Raw genomic sequence first — 24,224 nt, 5'->3', positions numbered from 1 at the left:
GAAAGCAGCATAGAAATAAGACATTTAGAAACTCTTCTTTCATCATATTTCTTAGTAAAAGGAACATGATAAAACCTTATAAAACCCTCAAAAGAACTCATAAAAGACTGCCTGATTTTGGTTGATATCCTATGACTGCTGAAAGCTAACCTGTTTCAGACATGAGGAGGTAAGGGCGAAGTTAATAATCTTTTGGGGGGTTAAAACACAGCATGTCTGCTCCACTAATGGCTGCTCATCTCATCCTAGCTCTGCTACATGAACTTCTGAATTTCCACACTGCAGTGATCCCAATTCCGTCTTGAACAACTGAAATGTATTCAGACTGAGGCTTCTTAATTTCCCTTACCAGTCAAAAGGCAAGGAATAAACTGTTCCCCATAAGATAAGATTCCTTATTTTGTAGCAAGGGATGTCTTGAGGAACGTAATAATAATGAAACACTGGAGAACTCCACCACTGGAAATATGTAAACCAGGGTATAAACTGATCTGACCAGAATAACATTGATATAATCAATTTTGCCTTGGAATGGATTTGATAATTTCACAGTCTTTTCCAACAGCACTTTCTATCATTCTGTGACTGTGGAGTAGCCAGACTTTGACATCTAAGAATGCTTCAGTCTAAAATATTTTATGACGTGAGATCCCAATATTTTACAATTTAACATAATGTGTACACTAGTGTTGCTGCATATAATCTTTTTTAATTTCAGTCCCATCTCCAAAAATGAGTGAAATGAAATAATTTTTTCTTCTTACTGAAGTAATAGAATGGTTATTAGTACTGAGATTTGCAAACAAAGCCTTTTAGATTTATAATGTGTAAAGAACTGAGGGTTTACGCATGTGCTGGCATGATATATGTGATTTTGAAAGAATTCACTAATGTCTATGGGCACTCATCAATTTAAAACTCATCCAGACCTAATGGAGTTTGTAACTTCTATGACCTATTATGTTGTGTGACTGTAACAACAGCTGTATGACATTCATCTGTCCATTATGCAGTTGCCACATCAGCCTTTTCACAGACAAAAGCTTCTGCACTGGTATTTGACTGTGAAGCTAATAGAAATCTCTCCACTCTTGTCATTGTTCTGCATTCTCCCAGCTTTGATATAATACTAATAATCTCATTTATAAAGTTCTTTTCTTCCTTTGTCCTTTCAAAACATTGAAGACATGACTAGCATGATAAATAATAACAAAATCAACATTCTCAAACTTCCGGAGAAAGGAGAAGTCTGTGTGCATGTGAGATAAACAGAATTACAATGATAATCCAGAAAATAGTGGGAGGAAGGACAGAGAGATGAAAGATCATGTAAACTGAAACAGAATAAATTAGAACCTTTGTCTTAAGCCAGTGAGAATCGCAGAACAGATCTTGTCTTCCATTATGTTGTTCATAATGATGACTTTGTTGTTCACTTATTTTTAAAATGAGATTTTACTATATTGTATAGCAATTCTTCCATGAAGAAGTGATAAAATATATAGTCAATGAATCAATGTTCTCATTACTTTTATGTACATTGAGATAAGATGAGAAGTCACATTCTTTAATATCTTCTGCAGTTTGGAAAATAGCAATAAGTGGCGGTTTATATCTATTCACATGTAAGTGACTTTCCAAGAGACAGAGCTGACTGTAATCACAAGTTGTCACCGCTTCTCATGCACAGGTATTAGGCATTATGGATCAAGATGATATCCCATACTGACTGTGATGATTGCCTTCATTCCTGTCATCCATTTGAAGAACTTTTAACAGTTTTAGTGACAACACTGACAGGTAAATGCTTTCCTAAAGTTTTAATCTTTGAAATTTTGATTGTCAAAAAAATCCCAAACAGCAGTTTTCCACTAATGGAATGGAAAACAAAACAATGACTCAGTGGCCTATTTTTCATATGTTTTTACTTGTTAGTATTGCTATTATTTCTATTACAATACCATCTAGAAACACAGATACATTCAAGGCCTTTTTATTTTCAAGGTCCTGCGGATTCTCAGGGTGAGGAATTGTCTTTTGCTCTAGAGAGCTTACTGTGTAAAGTCTTATCTTTTCCTCCATTGTAATGCTTTAATTTAAATGGATTTAGATTCTCTGTCTGGACTCTGTCATACTGCTATAAAACTGAGTTATTGTGGTTTAGCTTATGCCTGAAAATTTGTATTTAAGAATTACATTGTTATTATATTGTTATAACTTTCTATGTAGAAAGGATCTAAATGGCAGGGGTTGGGGGGGTGAGAAGAAGGGGGAGAGTTAGGCAGGAGCATTTGCCTGATTTACCACAGATCATTTGTGCTATAATTAGTCTGAGAGGGTAGTGTATGTTGGGTGAAGCAAGGCTGGTTGCAGTACGGCTGGAATGCAGGGCTGTCTGGTGGCTGCTGAGACCAGGGACCTCACAGGTCCCTCTGACATCAGCTGCAGCAAATCAAAGTAAAGTGAGACCAGGGCATGAAGATTGCAGGTCCAATGCAGATCCCTTGCTTCTGCCAAAGGGACTACCTTTGCCCACCTACTGCCCATCTACTCCTCCGGCACTTCAGTGAGGGAAGTTGCCATCACTTCTGCTTTCTGCTTTCAATCTTACACAGTGATTAAGAAGTCAGCCTCATGCCAGTCTTGAGTCTACCTTGTGCCAAAAAATAAATGTGAAGATAATGGACTTTTTAAGAATGCATTTTCTTATGATTTCTTTTGTCAATGTGTGTCTTAAATGTTTCTGGTTAATTGGCTGTATTCCCAGCACTCATAAATATAACACAAGTCTCATGAAATTTAGTATTTTCATAAAGTCACTGCAGCTGGAATTAAGAGATTGCAGATCTTTATTTTAGATGATAAGCTTCAAGTTTTAATGGTTGTTTATAAAACCTTGACAAAATGAAACAAATTATCTGTAAGATCTCAGAAAACAAAAGGCTAGTAAAAAGAAACACAAACTATTTTTTTTTTAGTTTTCTATTTTTAAGCCAATCCTATGATTATCTGGGGTTTGACTCATGATTTTGGATGGTTGAAATTGGCAGCGATGTCAAAATAGGAATTTTTCCAGTTTCAAAAGTAATGCTCTGATTTCCAAAGTGTTTTCCCAGGTAGTCTGTTTTGATCTTACTCAAAATGTTTATTTGTTCATCTGCTTCACTGCAGGGTATAAACAGTAGTGAAATATGACGTAGATGTTTTCTCATTCCTTTATTTTCTGTATGGTCAGATTACTAGATTTTGGTTAGGAGTAATATTACCTGTGTCCCTTTTCTTAATGGATTGTCCTTACTGCAATCACATGTGAGAATGGGAGAATTTCAAAAGATTTAGATGTTCTGTTGATGTGATGCATTTGATACCTGCACTTTTGGCTATTTAAAAGTGGTTGACGCTTTTCATATGATCCCTTGGATGACTGAATTTTATCTTTGAAATAATTATGCATCCAATTACCCAATAAACCTTACCTTGTTCTTGACGCTCCCTATTTCTTGCACTTTGGTGAAAACGTGCCCTAGTTTAACCAAAATTGTCATGCTACACTGAGCAACATATATATATGGCGTCTAAATGCAAGAGAGTAATGAGAGATGAGACATCGGTTTCATCTCTTTTCCCCGCTGTATCCAAGATGCCAAAAGAATGATGGAGAGGCAAGTGCAATATGTAAGCAGTGGAGAGTAGTGGCCTTATTGTGCTCAGCTGGCAGTGATGGCTACCATGGTGTCAAGAAACTAGACTTTTTACAGTGAAATAAAACAGATAAATTTAAACCACTTTCAGGAATGGTCTAGACATCAGAATATTCAGAGCAGGCATGGAATTAGTTGCTTAGACAGAGCTTACTCATAGCCATATGCAAAAGATCATATTTTAAGTCAGTCTGAGACAGTTAATAGCTGACCAAAGCACAGGACTTTCACCTTATATTGACCTGTAATGCTTCCTTTTCTTTCAGCTTATCTTATTTTTCAACTACAGCAACAGACTATCAATTGACCTGCACAGCATATACCAGACCATGCCTGGAAACAAATGATTATTTCTAAATGCCTGTGAAGTGTCTACATTGTTAATTAGAGTCAATTGACAGTCAATTTGTTCTTTTTATGAAATCAGGAAAAACTGTTCCATGCCAGGATCTGCAGGAAGATCTATCTATCCATTAAGATTTTTAATACTGCATATGTTTTAATTAATGCAAATCTTATTCAACATAAATAGTGAAAATTGCTTAAACCTTGAAAGCATGTATGCTTAAGTGAATAACAAATGGTTCAGCTCATTAACTGACTTCTCATGCATTTCCCATAGTAAATCATTGTCAGCAGATGTTTTTTGCCAACACATAGATTAAAATTGGAAAGGGAAAGGACAGTTTACATTTTAACAAAATGCTATTCACAGCTACATCTCCATTTAGCTTTTTACAGAAAATGGGAATGGGAAGGTAGAAATGGAGGACAGGAACACTGAACTGTTTAATCTCATTTGGCTACCTGCAGGAAGGGATTACATCAATTTAAAAGAACATCTCAGTTTATATTTAATTTGGTTGAACTATATGTGATGTTAAGTAGTTTGCACTAGATGAAAGCTCATGTTCAGTGATATCACTTTCAAAAAAAGACCTTTACACTACTTTCTTGATAAAAATAGCTATGAAATCTCTACTCTAAAATGGGGTTACAAATTCAGAAGATCTTAGTTTTGGAAGTATGTAATTATCAGTAGATTATTAATATTAAAAATGTGATTTGATACACTATGAAGTCAGCAACATAATGTCAAGACTTGTTCAAATGAACACTGTTAGGTTTAAAGTGGTAATATATTAATAGGGTATGTTGCATCTTCAGTATCATTCCTAATTCAACAAGCTAATAGCATCATGCAGAAATAGTCATAAATGGCAAAGAATTTTCTTGTCTAGTTTTTACCTCTAGATTTTATTGTAAAACAAATCTTCTTTTTAAAAAAATAATGAAAGTAACTTTTGCTGGTGGTAGGCTAAAAGGCTGTAATAAAAAGCAAGATGCATAGGATAAATTAAAAAAATGTTCCAAGATTTGGAATTTTTACATTGCATTATGTCATAAGGAAAAGCTTCTGAGCAGAATAGCTTGAACAAAACTAACCAGCAAGTAGACAAAAGCTGTCCTGGTTGGTATATGGGTGTGGCTTTCTATTTTTTAGATCATATTGGTAATATTCCAGAATTTTGTACTTTTGGTGGGTTTTTTTTTGCAAATACTTTTGCTTTTCAGACCCAATCTCAAGAGAAGACCATATTGCGACACATGAATATTCTTTCTCGTAAAATAACACACTGGTGGATATCTTTGCACAGAGATTTCCTCTGGTAAATGCACTGAATTAGATCCTTATGTTCTGTAGGAATACAGTTTCTCTAGAAGTTTCAATAACCAAAAGCTGACAGACTAAGGCACTGAGTATATATATACTGTCTGTAGATGCCCAGGTGTTGGCAATGGGGGGCCGCAGGGGCCTCTGTGAGGAGGGGCTGGGGCTGCCTGAGCCAGACACAGCTGGTTCCAGTGGCTCCAACCAACTCCCCACAGGGCAGAGCTGAGCCCCTCAGACATGATGGTGGCGCCTTGGGGAAAAGATACTGGAAAAAAGAACGATAAACTCTGAGAAAAAGGAAGAGCGAGACAAGATGTGGAGGTGCTCTGTGGCGGGGCTGGGCACACCCTGAAAGGACTGGTGCCCATAGAGGACCCTGATGGGAGCGGCTGTAAAGATTGCCTGGTGAGAAGAGGAAAATTACTGAACAGAAGAAAATGCCTTCTGAAAGTACTGGCAGAGAAATTGGCTGCCACCCTGGGAGCTGTGAGCCTGGGAGCTAGGCCTTGGGACCAGAAAAACCCTTGAAAAGTGCAGCTAGACTACTGAAGTACCACCCGGGGTACCTAGAAACTGGACACATCCTGAGATACCATTAAAGGAAAAAACAAGGAACTGTAATGGCAAATTATCATCTGAGAAGGTGGAAAACAGTCTGGTAAAATAAAATGAGTCTGAAAGAACAGAAAACAGCATCATCTAATGGCTGTTGCAGGTGAGAAATATGAATTAACAGCATCAAAATAAGCTGATTGAAGTATGATGATCTATGTGCTCTTATGTCTTTATGTTATGAAAAGGACTTAATTTTTATCCAAAATGGAGCATCTCTCTCTGGTAACTTCCTGTGCTGCTCGTACTTTTTCTTTCCTATGCAGGCTGAATTCCGCACCACCTCTCTGTAAGACCTGGGACTCACAGGGACATCTGGCTGACTCCAGACTGTGGCATAGATCACCTTTGAGGTGAGACTCTGCCTGTTATCTTATTGGTCCTCCTTTGGGCTTTGGATTTTAGGGTCAGTTTGGTTTGTCCTTCTACCTCTGATATAGGTGGGTCCTCTCTTTGGGATCAGTTTGTCTTCCCTTTTGGCATGATTTGTCCTGTTCTGAAATCTGTCTAATTCACTTAACACTGGTATTATATATCCATATAAGTAATTTATCATAAGCATATCTGCTGTTACATTGCTAATAAGTTGCATCACTAATAATAAGTTTGTAGTACCATGTAATAGTATATACCTACTTGGTTGTTGCTGTTATTGGTTGTTGCTAGATGATTGGTTGCTGCTATTATTAATTAGTGCCATACTATTGATTAATACTATATTATTGCTGATAGCAATTTGTAATAGCTTGATTATATATATTCACTTTATTAATCATAAGCATACTTGCTAGTGGTGATTTTTTTTGTATTTGTGGTAATCCGTAATAAACCAGAGAAATTCAGAGTCTCTGTGTCGTGTGTTATGGAATCCTACGAACCCACAGTCACGATCTCTACATGCCTGCAGGCCAGATAACCCTGTAAGTCATGACAGACCCACACTGGAGCAGAAGAAATGGGTAAGAAGGAAGGAGAAGCTGGAAAAAAAAACAAAGTGAGAAACAAGGAGTAGCAGAAAGAAAACACTTTGTCATGACCCCAACTTCCTACACCACGGGCAGCACCACCAAAGGGGCTGAGAGTAATCTGTGACAGTATAAAGGGGAAGAAGACCAGGGGGGAAGGAAGGGAAAGGGGAAAGGAGAGGTGTCTGGAGGGAAGCTGAGTGAAGTTGAACCTGGGAGAGAGGGAAGGAAAGGTGTTTTCACAAAGTTTTTTAATATTTGTCTTCCTTGTTTTCTAATATGCAAATCAGTAACTACATGTTTTAAATAATTAAATAATTTCCCAAGTCGAGTCTGTTTTGCCCGTGACAGCAATTGGCAAGTGATTTCCCTGTCTGTGGTGGTCCTATCACTGGATACCGCTGAGAAGTGCCTGAATCCATCTTATTCGCCCTACACTTGTGTTTATCCACATAGATAAGATCTACCTGAGTCTTCTCTTCTCTAGGCTGGACCGTCTCAGCTCTCTCAGCTTTTCTTCATAGGAGAGATACTCCAGTCCCTTCAACATCTTTACAGCCTTCCACAAAATTCACTCTATTAAGTTCACGTCTCTATTGTACTGGGGAGCCCAACACTGGACCCACCGCTCCAGATATGGCCTCAACAGTGCCGAGTAGAGAGGAAAAATCGCCTTCCTCAACCTGCCAGCAACATTCCTCCTAGGGCAGCCCAGGGTACCTTCTCTTTGTCAGAGGGGCACATTGTTGGTTTATGGTCAGCTTGGTGTCCACCAAGATCTCTAGGCCCTTCTATGCAAAACTGCTTTCCAGCCGCCCACAGCTGTTAAATATTACTTGTTTTCTGATTACACCTACTATTGCTGACTCTGGATCTTGTACAGTGTACTGAGTGTGGGGAGGACTTCTGTGGGGAACTGTGAAGTTTTGGTAGTGTTCTTTAAAGTATTTATGACAATTACTACAATTTCTTGCCACAGATGTCTCTACTGCCTTAGGAGAATATGAAATACTGTAGTCAAGTTTGAAAATACTTCTAATTGGGAGCTATACTACATCATTTCAATAAAAATAGGTTTCATAGATTCAGAAAGCTGAGATAAAGGTGCGTGGAGTGAGGGTTTGGAGTGAGATTTGAATTGTTTTCAAGTTCATAGTGTCAGGTGTGAGTCACTCAACTAGATATGCAGTCTGTAGCCCGAGTTAGTCTCTCTCCTAGGTTCTTTTCACAGCCTGCAGAGTTCTAGTCCATGGAATCCAAGGGCTGGTTCAGCTCATCCTAAATGAGACATGTATATATGATCAAACAATTTGCACCCTAATGTCTATTTGATTTCACTGACTATGAACAGAGCCTAGCCTGACTTTCTTAACTATCTACAGTAAAAGGGAAAATAGAACTGGATTAAATTATTCCAATGAAGTTAGTCTCCTTCAAGAACTTGTAGCAAGCTATCCTCTTTTCCTCATTTATGCAGGGTGTAACTGTTTGAACAGAGCTAAACACAAGTATAGAGTCAACAAAATAAGTCCTCCTACCAGACAGCAGAGAAAATAAAAAAAGCTTAGGTTCATCGTCAGAGTGAATTTGCTGTTATCAAAATATCTTTAAGGCAACCGTACTCTCTGGAGGAATTTAATTCAGAAATGGTCTTGTACATGAAAATAAAACACACATTATTGCATACAGGGAAATTACTTTGGTATATCATTTGGTGAATTATTGAGTTGGAGAGTTGTAAGAAATTCCACAGACTACTTTCACATTCCTAAGGGGAACGTATGGGAAAAAGCTGTCTTGTGTCACATTTCCTCTTCAACCAGCCCGGGAAGATGTGACCTGTTTGAAAGGTTGACCAAGCACTCACAGCTGTGCTAATTATTCTGTGTGTTGCTCTACTTCACTTCTACTTCACTTTGTTTGCAAGGTGTTTCAGAAGTAGAAGACTAGACCCAGGAGTAATCATAGTCAGAGAAAACGAAGAAATGTTTTTATGTTTATAGAATAGTATCAGAATCACAGAATCATCTAGGTTGGAAGGGACCTTTCAGATCATCGAGTCCAACCATTAACCATTATATTTTCTTTCACTTTATTTCATGTGAGAAAATAGCAGAGTCAGAAATTTCAAGTAATTTCTTTCAAAAAGCATGGTGCTAATTTTCTACAAGGAACTAGCATAATAAAAGAGCTTTAAGAAAGGCTAATTAGCACCAGAAAGAACTAATAAGAGTCAGTTTAATCAGTACATCTATATACCATCTTTGCACCTAATGCTGCAAAGAAGAGCATGAAGCCCGAAGCAGAAAAAGCATAATTATGGCAGGAATTTGAGAAAGAGTAACTCATGACAAGAAGTGAAAATTTTTTGACTCATGGCAAGTCGTCAGCCAAGATGAGATTTGGGACAGTAATTAACTAAGTCAAGCAACAAGATCAGAAAACAAAACATCAAACATGGATGTACTGCTTAACTGAAATGCTTCTTATCTAATATTTTGGTACATCCAGGGTTCAATAAATTGTTTGAACCCTTTGAAATTTCCCCTGTGCAGGATGAGGGCAGTTCAAATAGAGGAGAGCATTCTATTACCACCATTCTATTACCAGACAGCAGTGAGTAGGTTTATTCAATCTCAAAGTTCTAAGGAGAATAAATAAATAAAAAAACCCCACCAGGTTTCCATGACTATCTCTATCAGAAAGTAAAATCATTGTTAGATTTCAACTGTTGTTTCCTTCTTCTAGACACAATTTAGGAAATCTTGCTATTTTACCCCTAAAAGAGGTGAAGTCATTTCCTGACTTTTGGAAAAAACTATTCCTTCTGACTTACCACAAAAGTGCTGTTGTGTGGCCATCAAAAATCTAACCATGTGTTCAACTCCAATTTCCAAGTGATATCTTTGCTACTTGTTATTTAACTGCTTTCCAGAATGGATCCAGATATGCTCATATCTGCATGGAACTGAGTGGTCCAGGTGGTAAGTCATCTTATTATTTAAAATATGTTTCTGCAAAAATCCCGCAACATTACTCAGATTTGCAGCTTCTGGAAATGTTTTGTATATGATGCTTGTAATTCTGAACATTGAAAGAAAATTCTTTACTGGTCATGAATATGGAATTTGGTTATATTTTATTAGCTTTTTTTTGGTATTTCATCTTTCAGTACGTGATAACTCAAGCTAAAATGCCAGTTGGGAAATGAATAGAATTAATTCATAGAAGACACTGATAAAAAGTCAAATAAGGACAAATTGAAAACTGAGAAGACGACTAGACTTTGGTTTTGAATTTTACAGATTAAACAAGGAATCTGATCTTTCATAACCAGTTTTATACTCCCCCTGGTGTATATAGGCTGTGTTTGAGTTTATAATGGAAAAGAGTGATCACTATCAACTGAAAAGCATGTATTGTTCTTCTGCCTTTAGTTATTACTTATGACATATGTAAAGAATTAAAACTCCTGTGTTGTAGACATGACTATAAAACAGAAATGGCAATAATGAAAAAGAGAGATAACCAACACAGTCCCTCAAATGGTAATTATAGCTCAATCATTTTACTGAGATTTTTTCCTAAATACATCATTTTCTCTCTGTAGACTGAGACTTCATGTATGCACGCAAAAACCAGACACTTATATATGGATTCAAGTTCATAGAAAATAGAATTTCAAACCTTCAGAAACCTCCATGCTACTTTTACAGTGAAGTGTGACCAAGAACTATTAAATTGTTATTATTCATTACAGTATTGCAAAGGACCATCCCATATGACAGATTTAATTATTATGAAAATGACCCTGGTATACGTAGATAGCAAGCTGTGTTCCATAAAAAACTCATAAACCCCAGAAGTTATGAAAAAAACAAACAAACAGGCAAAAAACCCCTAACCCACAAACTCAGAACTGAAAACTAAAACTATGCTATCTGAGGTTAATCGCTCAGGCATTGAATAACATTTGAAAGTTTTAAGCAAGCAGCAAAGCTAGCTTCCTTAAAAATGATCTAATAAAAATGTTATCTTAACCTACAATTTTGTCTAGATTTTTAAATGTATGTCATGAAAGGAAATGAAGGCAAAATATAGGCTGGGGTTTTTGAGTATATTTTTGGTCAGGAAAACTTACTTTCCATTCAGTTAAGTGAAGTAAAAATGGAAAAAAACCAGTCATCAGAGTAATTTGTTGCACAGCGTTCAATACTCTAGATGAAAGATAAAATGCCAGCATTTTCAGAGACATGGATGTAGGAAACAATGAAAACATTCCCTTTCAGCTGCGTATTAGTATTTGAGCAACAGCTTAGAAGTTATGATGAGCTGAATTCAATCAATCTCCCTTGACCTAGCAGGAGAGGTATCAAAGCAAAATTGAGACCCTCTGTTGAAGTAAAAGAAATGTTAAGTCAGAGCACTGCAGCTAAAAACACATAATACGCTCCCAAGCATATCTGAGAAATTTCAGACTTGCACTTATTTGAGATGAGAATCTCAGACACTTAGCTGATTGCAGGTGCCAAATGTAAAAGTATTAGGTCAAAAGCTAAATGTCTTGAATGCTAAATTGCTTCTTAGATCTTTAGTAATGTTACAAAACATTAAGATTCTTTGTATGCTAGTGAAACTGATCCTAGGTGTTAGGTTTTGCTTGGATCTAATTTAAATTACTCTGCATCTTAGCATAAAATATAGCCCCAATCTGATAGAAAAAGTTTGTTGGTTTGCTTTTTTCCTTCCTTTTTTTTTTTTTATTATGAATGCCACTGCTTTTTGTATTGACTAGATACAAAAATATAAAGTTCCACTAAGAAAAAATAAATGTTTCATAATATAAAAAAAATCACTGTAACATGATAACATATTTTGTTACCGTATGTTGTCATTAAACATTTGTTACATTTCTAGTTCAAATCAAACCAAAAGGATAAACTGAAGATGTCTATAGGGGTTTAAACGTTGCTTACCTCAAACTGCATTCTGAGCTGGTTTTACGTCTATACAGAAAATTCCATTATCTTGAAAGTGATCACTGGTAACTTGAGAAGTCAAGAAAGTTTCTATACCTTCCTATGTACCATTAGTCAGGCAAAAGTGTGTGGACCCCAGCTTTACAATCTCATGCCACATGCAAATGATCTACTTCTTTTTACACAGCTACAGTGTTTATCAGTCTGCAGCTTCAGTTTAAAGTCATCCTTAAACTTAGCAATAAGAAAGAACATTTAATCAAAATTAAGATCCAGAGAACTCCAGTATGTTTTATAGGTTCACACACTGGTTTGATAGCTAAAGCAAAAAGTGTATAAAGAAGTTAAACACAATAAAACCAGTAAGTATTAACTAGTAACTTTACTAATGACTTACGAGACAGTGAACGCTCTAACAATTTCACAAGTGTTGAGTTATTCAGTGTTAAGATCAAAATTGCTTTCTCCTGTTGCTGAATATTCATTTAATTTCACAGAATATTACATATTAGTTTTGGCTTTGGCCATGTGTCAGTTTTTAGAGTGGGTTTCCTTCTAATAATCTATTAACTGCAGGTTCGGTGAACCACATGTGAAAATCTCTGCTTGTCCACTGTATTTATTAAAAAGACAAGAACAGCAGAGACAAGATGAAGGTATTGAAGGCTGTTATAGCCCAGCTTCACTAGACCTTATTCTAATAGGTGCGAAAATGATGTTTGCACCATTACTGAAAAGCACTGCCCGACAGGAAGAGATTCATAAAGACAAATGGTTGGTGCTGAGGGCCTGACATCCACACTATATGCATGGGAGGAACACGGGGACAGGAGGGACAGAAGGTGTATACTGAACTGTTGTGGGTTAGCCCTGATAGGCAGCCAAGCCCCACGCAGCCGCTTGCTCACTCTCCCGCAGCAGAATAGGGAAGAGAATGGGAAGGATAAAAGTGAGAAAACTCATGGGTTGAGATAAAGACAGTTCAATAGGTAAAGCAAAATCTGTGCATGCAAGCAGAGCAAAATAAGGAATGTATTCACTACTTCCCATCAACAGGCAGGTGTTTCACCATTTCCAGGAAAGCCAGGCCTCATCATATGTAATGATTACCTGGGAAGACAGATACCATCACTCTGGAACACCCCCCGCTTTGTTCTTCCTCCTTCTTCCCCACAGCTATAAAAGCTGAGTATGGCATCACAAAGTATGGCCAGTTTGGGTCAGTTGGGTCATCTGCCTGGTTGTGTCCCCTCCCAACATATTGGGTAACCCCAGTTTATTCAGGGAAGGGCCAGAGTGAGAAACAGAGAAGGCCTTCATGCTGTGCAAACACTGTTTAGCAATACCTAGAACTTCAGTGTGTAATCAGTATTGTTTTGGTCACAAATCTAAACCACAGCTGCTACGAAGAAAATTAACTCTACACGTCTGGTCCTGGGGACTGAGTGTCCATTAGCCCCTGCAATGCATCATCAGGTTTAACTTAATTGAACAGAAATACAACTTGTACACCCTGAGACAGCTCTGCAGTGTGCCAAAGCCTGGCTAAAGGGTCAAGAGCAAAATTTTCAAACTAAAATACTACTGTGGATTCACCTGATGTGACCACACAGGAACAAATAACTAAAGAAGAATAGAGCCATACAGAGCTTTGAAGGTGCAATAAGTATTTTTTATTATTATTTATTTAGTGTATGGAAAAGACAGTAGAATAATTCAGAGATTAAGAGACATGTTTAAGTCTATGGGCAATGAGAAATGGTGTGTTGTGAATACAATGACGATTAATGAGACGTCATAACTTCACAGAGGTTACAGGGATCAAGCCACAAGATCCAGACAAAAAAGCAGGCATGTCCAGAAGCAACAAGAAAAGTGCTGCCGTGTAATCATTGGGAACACCCTATTCCAGACATCTATTCTGTTCCCTGCAATTTAAACAAAAATACCAGCAGGCATCGTGGAAGACACTGCAAGACCTTTTCTTGTTTAGAATAACGGGTGGCTGCTAAGATAATGATTACTTCCTATTTGTTAAGGATAAACTGCAGGAAGGGAAACGCACAATTAAACATGAAGACTAAGATCATTTCAATGTAATTCCTAATAAGAATATTAACATACTTGTAAATTTGACTTTATTTCTAGTAGGATTTTTGCTACCTTATTTTTTTGCAGAAATTAAGCTAATTCTTAAACTGAGACTGAGAGAGTATATATTTCGTCTATATTTCTTCTAAGCTGAAAATAGTAACAGTTGAATATCTATGTCAAAGATGTTCAGGCAAGTGACAAATGCAAAGTCGTTATTATTACTGCAGGATCAGAAAATCATCATTCAAGGTCCATTAACATAGGACAGGAAATCTTTCAGAAGATCTCTTGGCAATAATTTGCAAAAACATCTGTGTTCTACAGAGTAGGGACTTTTTCCTAAAAACAAGATGTGTAAAATAGCTGCTTCTACTTGTGACTTCTCTTGAAGTTGTTAATCTTGTGATTACGACAATTCAGATGATGAGAAGATACATAAGACGCTACAGACTTTGGTTCATTTCAGGTGCTGAATAAACTCATAACTCATAAAAAATATCCATTTTGTATTAAAAGAGGCTGAAAAAAGAGTAAAACATAGGACATATGTACATTTCTTTCCAGACAAAACTTTTCTTTTGTCTCATAACAAACCTCGATGGCCTTTATAGAGAACTTTATCTTAATTTCATACATTCTTCTTCTTATTTACATCAGGTAAATTATATTCAATGAAGCCAGAAAATTCTGATAAAGTAACAAAAAAAAAAAAATGGAACATGGGGCAAAACATAATTTACCTGGTTATATACAACAAAAATATTAATATCATGATATGCAAGAGACTAATTGGCAGCCAAGTCCCAGCGCTGAGCTGCTTCGGAGGATTAATAGCTGCCTGGTATATTATATTGCTGTTGGGAAGTACTATAGTACTTGAGAATGGAATAAATTTGGAGTGAAGGGAAATAACTAATGGAATATTGAAAAAGGCTTCTGCTAGATAAAGATAGGCAAATTCATTTTTAATTTTTAACCCACTTAAAAATCCTGGGCTTGAAAAGTCAGCTCAGGCTTGAGTGATTGGGTTTGTGTTCTTCTAAGGGAAGAGTGAGATAAAAGGAGGAGTGACAGATAAAAAGCTTGGGAAAAACATACAGTGAGAGCTGGAAAAGATAGTAGGCACAGAAAAGTAATGATATGGATAAAATTTAGAGGTTTATAAAGGAAAAAGATCTGCACAGAATGGTATTTGTAGTGAAAGCATTAGGTTCCTCCTAAACTGAGATTGAAGTTAGTTATTTCCTTGCTCACCTCTGTCTCACCTTTCCTCCAACTAAATCGAGCCACTTTTCCAGGCATTTTTGAAAGCAGCATATGAGGGGTGTATTTAAACAAAGTCTCACAAAAAGGAAGCATCCTTCATTGTATAGCTCTTTCCACTGTTGAGTAAGGACATCTGGGGAGTTACTGTTCACTCATGCAACTTCTGCTTTCATAACTTTTTTTTTAATGTTCACATTTTGGCATTTATTTTCTTAATTAAAAAAGAAATTATACTGTTATGACATAACCAGCTTGTGCACATGAAGTGGACTATGCAATAGCACCTTCAGCTTTCTTTGGGGAAAAAAGTGACTGAGATAGATAGTAATTAAGCCTGTAATTCTTACCTATAAGGGGTACATGGGATTACTGACCATGTATACCCCACATGTGCATGCTGCTTTGTTTCTTGTTCTCAGGGGACAGCAAGAGCAAATTAATCCCCAAGAGAAGGAGAACAGGGAGCCAAGGGGGACAGCAGGGCAGGCAGGGCAGACAGCTACTTGATAGGACTGCCAACAAACAATACTTAAGCAAGAAGGGCAGAGGAGGCCCAGTGACAATAACCAGTTTCAGCCAAGAGTCCAATGAGTGCCAGATGATTCCTTGGGAATGAAACAGGTATAAGGTCAAGCCAGGACATCAAGTCAGCAGCCAGGAACAGCCAATCCAAGCATAGGTATACCTAAAACATAACTCGTGTTGTAGGTATGGACCAAGTGCAAGGACCTGAACTTAACGTGCAGTTCTCAGATGAAGAGGGTAAAACCCTCATGAGCCACAGCTCATTCTCACAGGTCTTTCTCACATGGCAGTCTGGTGTAGGGTTTCACAGCTGCACCACCATAGGGAGCTGGCAGGGAAGACACTGGAGAGACTGACAGTGTGCTTGGCTCTCTGGTGCTTGCTTGTATGGTTAAAAGTTAAATTAAAGCCCAAGCTTTATTGTGTCCATTCATTTTTTTACAGTCAGGTAGGAAGGTATATCTCTTGAACATTAATAATTGGCAGAGATTATGGTACAGAATTTCTGATAAGAGGTTGACAGGTTCTCCCACGTTCTTTACATATATATGGAAAATATATCTTGGAACACATTAGAAAAAAGAACCATGGACAATAGCATAGGAAGGTATGTTACATCTACAGTTTAGGTTATTCTTATATTACAGTTTTGTAGTTTCTTACAAATTCCAGGCTTTGTACCTACTTGGATTTTCAGATTTCTCTGTTCCTAGTATAGCATAGGGAATTTATAAAATAGTTCAACAGCTTTCCTTCCTTCCTTCCTTCCTTCCTTCCTTCCTTCCTTCCTTCCTTCCTTCCTTCCTTCCTTCCTTCCTTCCTTCCTTCCTTCCTTTTCCTTCCCCAAAGCGCTGGCTTAGTTATTTTTCCTTTATATGAGTTGTTTATGCATTTCTTATGTAGTTGGGATTAGATGGACCCATAGCGGCAGCTCCTGTATATCAGCTCTTCACAAAATATTTGCAGGAATTAGAATCTAACTAACAATGATAGGATGTTTGAGTGAATCAGAAAAAAGTCTTTTCTTTACCCTAAGAAGCTTTAATTACAAACTGGCCAAATTTCCAATTAGATGAAAAGATTTAATGTGATTAAAAAAAAAAAAAAAAAAAAGGTGTTGGCTGAAATAAATCTTGTAATTTCCACAATTTTTGGTTTGTCATAACTTTTTTCTTTGTTTCAGGATCCTTTCAGTCTGCATGATTCTCTTTATTTTAAATTAGACAGTGATTTATGTTGGTTGCATCATCTACTTCATTATTTTGGGTCTTCTTTGCATCATAAGATAGTAATTGGTTGATTTTGTTCTCCCTGGAGCTTAAATGTTATGTAACTGAGCTGGTAGAGGAACCTAAGGGAAGTGACTCAGCCACAAAAATGGAAGGGAGTAATAGGCTTAGTTTATGTCCAAAGTACATTTAATATATAAGGTGCAGCACTCTAAGGACATATTCCTGTTTCTAAACTTAAGGATCAGTTTCTATCTATACAGGTTTCTGATTATAAACATAAGATGTTTATATACATGAACATATAAAATCCATAAAATTATTTCATCCATTATAAATTGGAGATATAGGAGTGTTTTGAGATACATCTGTTAAGTAACAACCAGTTTATCTGAGCTGCCACCTATCAAATTTCTGAAAAATATTTGCTGTCCTTGCTTTGAGTGATAGTCCTATGAAGATGTGGCTCTAGAAAAGAACTGAAGCCATTGCTATTTTGATGGTAATAGTTAACTGAACTTGCCAGCTATTGCTACCAGACTATTTTAACTCTGTTTTCCTATGAAAACAATGCTTATGCAGTCATGCTATTGTTAATGTGTGCATCCAGTAAAGCGTGAACCCATTTGCCAGTTTCAGTTCACATGTGGCAGACTGGTAGGAATCTCAAACACAAAGAAACTCTTGCAAGTTTTGGGAAACTGGCTAACTAGATATAGATATAAAGGAAAGAATCCTAGCCCAGACTCCTGCCATTTTTGACTGATCTTCATGGCTGGACTGTGGATCTGACTTGCTGTGGACCTGATCATCCCTTGCCTGGGATGATCATTTGGACCTATTGCTACTACTGCCCCTGGTCAGGTACCACAGGACTGCAGCCTGCTGGAGCATCACTGCCCAGCCCAGAGCGCTGGAGTCGTCGTGGCTCCTGGCTCCCCTCCGTCCCAGAGTAGCCCCACTCCTGCTGCTCCCTGACAGCCAGTATAGTTTTTCTGAGAAAATTATTGTAAAATGAAACATATATAAATTAAATACACAAACATACTTTTTAAAAGATCTGTTAATGCTAGTAGAAGTTTCAATGAAATATTTAATAGAAGAAGAACTTAGGTATTAAAAGAATTAATTAGTGGTAGGTATTGTGGGATTTCAATTTCTCGTGTTATTGAAATACTCTAATTGATGGCAATGGAGCAAAATGCAGCTGTTCTAACTCTGAACTTTTTCTATATTTGTAATGAAGATTTAAAGCAGCCAGCCAGATTGCTTGTGTAAGTGTTTTGAACGAAATCATCAGTACCTGATAGGATAAACCTCAGATTAAGTTTCTCATAACATCTGGCCAAGAAACACAGTACAACATCATTTAGAAAGAAAGTGCTAATCTAGTGCAGTGTTTACTTTCACAGGTCATTTGATGCATAGTTCTGTGATCAAGAAAAATGGATATTAAAATATCAGAATTTAGATATGGCTGTTTGGCTTATTTAAACTTCAGGTTGATTAACATGGGAATGTAAAACAGATATGCAAAGTGACTGATACAGTGGGTTCCATGAAAAACTCAACAGCTATTCCCTCAGCAACCACATTATTTTCCAATAGCTGGAAGAATATAATCCTTAATAAGAAAAGTGATTAAAGTTTCAACATTCTGCTCTTTCAGTTTTGGGGAAACTAAGATGAAATCAAGGCTGGGTCTCATTTCTGTCATGGTTATGGCATCATTAGGAGTCAGTCCATTATTTCTAGGGTAACTGCCTCAGATGTCCTGCTGTCTGTATCAGACTAAATTGTTTGCCTGACATCTAAACCCACCACCTACATTAGAAATGAGTATTCTATGGCTGCTTTAAGTGAGAAAACAAATAAAGTCTTATATAGTCTGGGTGCAGGGTCACTGTGTTACCCACATTAAGAACAGTATTTTACTGGGATCTCAGATTAACAGGTAAATATTTGAAAATTTAGTTTACATTTAATGTTTTCCATGGTCTTGTTTTTGTCTCTCCCCTCCCTTGTCCTGCCCCACCCTTCAAATTTAAACTATCTCCACTTGGCTAGAATGGGAAGCAGAAGTGCCGAAATATCTAATCTTGTAAGACTTCCAGCCCAGCTGTGGAGAATCAAGTGGCTTTAGACAGTTGGAATACAGTTCAAAAGAGCATCCACAGTTTTTGGTGTTTGTCCAAGCATTGAGATGCTTTGTGGTTTACCCATCACTCTTTGTGATGTATTAGAAAGTAAACATACTCTGTCAATGCGTAAAAATGATATGAAAGTAAACCTGCTCCTGAGCTTGCTGTCCACTTGGAGGCTTGAATCTGACTGACTTCAGTGAGGGTTTCACATAGGGAATGGCTTCACGATTAGACATCTGTACTTCAAATGAGATAATATGTATTAATGTTTGTGTTTTCTCTCTGGAATCAATTACAAGTGAGAAAAGAAAACTGTGAATATAATAACTTTCCCATGGACTGAGACTGTACAGCTACTACCATTCATCCATGCAATGCAATTCTAGAAGTAAGCGTAGCAGACAAAATGCAAAATTCAAAGACGTGGGCAAACAAAGCCCCTCTTCATATTATACTTGAAACTAGAGGAAGGGGCAAGGGATACAAAAACCTTTTTCTTCCCTCAATCACAGAACCTTTTAGAGGGGCTGAGAACAATACTCTTAGACTACCCTAGAAACAACCTATAAGTAAAACTAGCCAGCTTGCGAAAAACAGTGAGACAGGCTTTCCCTGTCTGGTGCAGTGGGAGATAGATGACCTCTTTCAGCCTCACACCATGCATATAATGAAAAGTTAACACCAAGAAAGGTCATTGTTGTGGGTGTTATTGGTCTGTGCAAAAGTGGCCCCAACATAATGTTAAAAGATTGTTTGTCATTAAGGATCCAGAGTGACCAGCTACTACACCTGGAATGACCAAATTGTTACTTCCAGAAAGGAAACTCCTGAATTGCTGTGGGCTTTACAGACCGCTGAATGGTGCAATTCAATGTAGTGTGCTTCTCCCAGAACTCTGTGTAGAATCTCTCTCTTCCTTTGTGGTACCCAGTCTGAAGTAGATGCCTTCTTTGGTAGGCTGGGGGGAGCAGAACTGCATGCTGGAGGGGGATGAAAGGCAGGAAGTCAACTCTTAAGTCACCCAGCGCTAGCTTCCCTTTAAAAGTCCATCAATCCTTTGGGCTTTAGAGCAGTAAGGGGAGACTGAGGAGCTGGTGGACATTTCCCCTTATCTTCCTCTTTATAATCCTTGGTTGAACTGAAATCTTTGAGCAGAGGGATGCAATGGAAATGGCTAATCAGCTTGTGAAGAGACAAGTGTGCTGTTCTTGACACTTCTGGGCTTAGTCAGGTACAAGATAAAAATAGCCTATTTTTTCCCCAATGAATTCCTTAGCTGAGGAGGACAACTATGAGTTGGAGTAGTGACATCTGACCATTTTAACTAATTTATTATGGTCAGGAAGTCCCAATTTGCTCCCCAGTCCCCAAGAGGGAGTACAAATCGTTGTTCTTCATTAAACTTCCCCAAGTGTCAGAAGTTTCTATAATCTTTACTACGAAAAAGTGATGCAGATATAGGATTGGAGGTGAGCCTGAAAGCTGTGTTGCATCCTAAAGTAAGAGAGAAAACAGATTAAGTGGTAGATGACCACTTAGACACAGTAGGTGGAAGTTGCCACCTTTAGTTTCTTGCAAATGTCATTATAGATAGGCAGGAGCTGCCTTTCATACCTTTGAAAAAAATTGTGCCTTTGATAAACAATATCGCCAGTAAGGAACTTTGTAGCCCTCTCCCCTCTACTCAGTTACCGTAGGGGACAGATTATCTGGAAGTTCTGGAGATCTTTCAGAATAGTTAAATCTGCCAAGAATGTGATAGGGATAATCAGTCCTTTGCTGGGATCTTTTGACCCTTTGTTGTTATTGTTGGGATTTTTTTTTTTGTGTTACTCCTTAAATCCCTCCCAGTTCACAGTTTTGCTGTTTCAGGAAGCTCATGAGCAGTCACAAACCCTGCCTCCAGAAAAGATAGTTCATGTGTAACAGTTTTATGTAATGAGAGAGGTAATATACCTGTTCACTCACTTGCATGTTTACAAATGCCAGGAACTAGTACATTGTAGCTTTCAACATTTTTGGAATCACATAGTTCTATGGGAGGTTTACATAACAGAATTTGAAGACCGAGTAATGAGTATCTCCTTCCAAACCTGCTGGAGAACTGCTATGGCCCTGATGTAGGCTCATTTCAGAGTTACACGGTCACTGACATAGTAAAAGGACAATCATCCATCTGTCATGCACACAGAAGCAGTGAGGTACTCCCTGGCATGCATTTTCTCCAATTTCATATATACTGTCTCATCTTAATCATGTGACCTTGCCCCAGGCTTGTATTCTGAAAGCAGACTTGATCCTCTCTGCACTCCGCGATTTGCCTGCACATGGAAACTGAAGAGGGAATTACAAGTAGGTTGTAATGTCTCAGAGATTTTGTTCTTAAGTGTTTCTTTTCAAAGCTAATTCAGAATTTCATCACTTTGAAGCACCAGTAACTGTCCTGTCATAGAAGGCAAAGTAGAATTCTAGAAATGGGCTTTTCATGCTATTAAATTTATTTTTCTTTCTATTCAAAATATGTTCATAATTGATAGATTTCTCATCCAAGAGGAGATTTAAAGAACTTTTCCCTTACTACAGCTAAAATGTGATTTGGGTCAGAATTTAAATTCATATAACAGAACTCTTTGCAGTAGTTTATATTAAAACCAAACTCCAGTGCAGTAACAAAGAGCACTTCCTTCTCCTTAAAAATGACATCATGAAATCACACTAGATAGCTGATACTTGGATCAAAGGGTGGAAAAATGTTTAATACTGTTCGCAAAGTTATTTCAGTGTTACGAGTGCAAAGTTAGATGTTATTTCAATTTTTTTATCCTCAACTTTTTAGATTACAGCTTACTGTTAAAGGCATGCTAGTAGGTAAAAATAATAATAATATAAAAGATGTTTTACAAAGATGCTTGGATTGCCAGACTTTCATAAAGTATTACTACTGAATTGAAACAAGATCATTAAATGGATTGGGGAACTAAATCTGTGGGAAGGGAGGGAGGTTGGCACAGAGTGTTATTTTAATTGAATACTGTTGAAGTATTTTATACAATCTGCAAGTGACATTTATAGACGATGACAAATTTACAGACTAAAAGTCTTATTTTTTAATGTATTGGTTACCTTTCATTTGAAGTATATACAATTTGAACATTATCTGTTAACCTGGAGTACAAGACCCTTCAAAGTAACCCATCATATTTACATAGTGGAAAAATTTACAGAATATCGTGACAATGATGGCTTGGCTGGTCTGGGTTAATGCTCTGATGTAGTTAACCAGATGTAGAGGACAATACTGTTCAGTGATGTCACATATGATGACACTTCTTTTTGGCTATTAGGTGTCAATTTTGTTGTTGCTGTTGTTGCTTCATCCAGATCGGCTTAACATTTTTGCTTTGCATAGCCCAAAACGTGCTAAAATCTGGAAGTGTAGTTTGTTTCCATGTTGCATTCTTATTTGGAGGTCCTCCTACTTATTGCCAGAAAAATAAGACTGTGAACACTGTAGTTTTTTCTCTGCTCTGCTCCCTGTGTGTACACCTGTCGATGTGATTACACACTGTAGATTCACTGAAGAAGAAACATCCAGAACTGTTAACTTCAGCCATGGCTTTGTAATCCTTAATTAGATATACTACAGTGATTTGTCAACGGAAACAGAGAGCCTAGCCTGTGTAATTGAGTCACATAGTCTTCATTTTTTATTTTCACGTGTATAATTTCATATTTTACATTAATTTCAGGTTTATAATTTATATATATATGAACACATAAGATGGGACGAACATTTTCATGTTACTTTTAAAAGCACTTTAGAATCCAAATGGATACCTTGGAAACCCATTATGCTATTTTAAAGATGTGTGTGAGGTCTGAATTGAGCTTTTAGACCCAAATGTATTTGTGCAAAAAAAAATACATTGCGTAGATTAATGTTCACTACAGAAGCTAAGCAAATATTCTAATAAAAACTGAGAATAAATTTATTTTAAAAGTAATCACTTTTGCAATATATTTTTATTCATTTTGGTGATTAAAACTGGGCTTTAAAAGTTACTTGCAATGAACAGCAACAGATACCCAAGTAACGCACTCCGTGGACTTCTCATTACTGTACTGTCCCAATTTTTATCTCATAATAGCCTGTAAAATAGCCCAGTATTCTTTTTTCACAGGACAAGATTAAGGTACATCTATTATGATCTGGCACAAAGTAACATGAATTCCTATGACAATAGACCAAAACTTTCTTCATCTAAAATCAAAATAGAATCAAATACCTCTTTATTTCTGTATGATATTTAACTGTTTAAATAGTTCTTCAGAGTACTCCTTATGGATTTGAAAGTGAATGTATCAAGGCACAAAAATGTTGCCATATATTTTTCAAGAGCCAATTGCAAATACGGAATAATACAAGTATCAGTAGAGGTGAATAGTTTACAAGTCACTTACCAGAAGAAATAACTTCAGATAGTCAGGGCTCTTCAATGAAAAAATACCAGTCCATCAATATTGAACGATTACCTGGAAATATAGCAGTCATGTTTATACTTTCACTTAAAAGCATTAGGTTCTAGTATGAGAGAGGTACCATAGGATGGGCAGTAACTTACTGGTCAGGCTGCTACCTGGAGAAACCTCTTGAACTTGCAACTCTAACCCTCTGCAACTTCCTGCATCTCCTACATTCTTCCATGGTTGGTGTAATTTCACTGAATTTCACTGAATTTCACTGAATTTTTAGAGTTGGAAGGGACCATAAAGATCATCTAGTCCAACTCCCCTGCTGAAGCAGGATTGCCCAGAGCATGTTAGAGCATGTTACTCAGGATTGCATCCAGGCGGGTCTTGAAAATCTCCGAAGAAGGGGACTCCACAACCTCCCTGGGCAGCCTGTTTCAGTGCTCTGTCACCCTCACTGTGAAGAAGTTTTTTCTCATATTTGAGTGGAACCTCCTATGTTCCAGCTTGTGCCCGTTGCCCCTCGTCCTCTCACTGGCAACCACTGAAAAGAGTCTGGCTCCC

This window comes from Numenius arquata, chromosome 2 (genome assembly GCF_964106895.1).
Source record: "Numenius arquata chromosome 2, bNumArq3.hap1.1, whole genome shotgun sequence".
Lineage (NCBI taxonomy): Eukaryota > Metazoa > Chordata > Aves > Charadriiformes > Scolopacidae > Numenius > Numenius arquata.
Note: the sequence above shows the minus strand (reverse complement) of the source record.